Source organism: Centruroides sculpturatus, unplaced genomic scaffold, assembly GCF_000671375.1.
Source record: "Centruroides sculpturatus isolate CEXI.00-Female unplaced genomic scaffold, Cexi_2.0 scaffold201, whole genome shotgun sequence".
NCBI lineage: Eukaryota > Metazoa > Arthropoda > Arachnida > Scorpiones > Buthidae > Centruroides > Centruroides sculpturatus.
The window spans coordinates 833,113-835,181 of NW_019384432.1; the positions used below are offsets into that span (position 1 = coordinate 833,113).

Here is a 2,069-nt window from a genome sequence, read left to right on the forward strand (position 1 = left end):
GGAAATAATCCGTATAAACTACGCTATAAACAAAAAATTGTAGGATTAATTACCGAGTGTGCACCATTCGAAATCGCCATTGCTCAAGCTTGTTTTCGTCGCGGAACAACTCAGCAAACCGCGGCCGCGATTTCTGATGTTATTTTTCTGCGAAAACTTCGCTGAACTTTGGAGACATCATTAATATAAATAATTTTTATCGCCGTTGAATAAGAAATGTTTCTTTCACAAGAAATGTATAAAATTACAGTACTGTATTAGACTTACGGTACCTAATTTACATACTGTACAGACGATAGTTTGCCTAAACTCTCCGTAGCGTGGCGCCAGGTGGCAGAAAGCATATATATAATTATAATAAAGTTACAATAAATTAAATTAATATATAATTATATATACAGTACCTAATTTATATATAATACTGTACAGACGATAGCAAACTCAATTTAGCCGCCTAAACTCTCCGTAGCGTGGCGCAGAGCAGATAAAAGTAGTTCGGCTGCTCATCCACTATTGGTCCAGATTCTATCAATCTTGTCGCGATACGAGTTGGCGACGACGTTTTAAGAGTTCATTATACGAATATTGCTACAATTTTTTCGCTACGTTATAGGAATTTCCGTTATAGGAACCCACGTTATAGGGGGTCAACTGTACTTCAAAAAAAATTCTTTTTTAACGATCATGTTACTGTATTTCACTGTCAAATCTGAACTGATTTTAGTGATTATTGTTTTTATACTTGAAAGAGGTTTTCAAGTTTTATGAATTTTTTTCAGATTGGGTTTTTGTATAATATTTACTTATAATGAAGGCCTGATAAACATCTTCAAACAAAAAAAGCACAATGTTAAATGCCATTTTGTTTGGTCTAAAAAGCATATGTATGTTATGTCATTTAGTCAAAATAAGATATTTGTTTATTACAGAACTGAATTTGACCATTGTACTCAAAAATTTCTACAAAAAATTGATGTTAATCAAGATGTTCAAATCTCGCTAAGGACTGCAGCTACCAAACATTCAGTTGGGACAGGACAAGGTTTTATGAGGGGCACCTGCACTAAAAACTGTGCTACAAATAGGTGCCAGTGTAAAATAAAATCAGTTTGGGTAATTCGAAATGCCACCACAGTACACCCTGTAAAAATAAATAAAAGATTAAATATTTTATATGTCACACTAAGAAGTACATTNAATATACTTGCTCGCCAGGCTGCCGATACTTTGCTTGCATCTCGGAAGTTGATAGCTAATCCTTTTTGGCTTGTTTTGCAGATATGCCAGGCTTCAGCGTACCGGAGGTGCTTTTTGTCGCGAACTATTTGTATCAATCTGGCTCGGTCCCTTTCAGCTTTGACCTCTTGGGGGTCAGCTAAGACGTAAGTCGCAAGCACTGTGCACGGTTGTTCGCTTCTTATGTTTCTTTGGTGTTCTGCCATCCTTTCTTTGAGGGATCTTCCGGTATCTCCGATGTACAACATCATATTCTGCCTTCGCGTGTCTGTAACGGGGATTCTGTAGACCCCTGGAAGAGCATTCTTGTCTACGCTATCTTTATCTAATAAATATAATAAATACGGCTGCATATTTAAAGGTTTTCTTGAGTGTGTTTAGTTAGTAAGAAATTGCAGTCTACGATGAGTTGCTAGACTGATTCCATTCAACATTTCCAAAACACGTATAATTTTTTGGGAATAATTCGTATAAACTATGCTATAAACAAAAAATTGTAGGATTACTTACGGAGTGTGCACCGTTCGACTACGCTGTTGCTTACGCTTGTTTTCGTCGCGGAATAGCGCACAAAACGTCAGCCGCGATATCTGACAACGAATTTTTCGCAGAAAAATAACTTGATTTTTGGAGACATCATTAATATAAATAATTTTTATGGCCGTTGAATAAGAAATGTTTCTTTCACAAGAAATGTGTAAAATTAGTGCTGTATTAGACTTACGGTACCTAATTTACATACTGTACAGACGATAATAAACTCAACTTACTAGCCTAAACTCTCCGTAGCGTGGTGCCAGGCGGCAGAAAGCATATATATAATTATAATAAAG

At 36.0% G+C, this 2,069-nt stretch overlaps 1 pseudogene; it reads left to right on the forward strand.

Moving 5' to 3' along the window:
• Positions 1-2,069, forward strand: part of LOC111619777 — a 9,533-nt pseudogene that overhangs the window by 1,577 nt on the left and 5,887 nt on the right.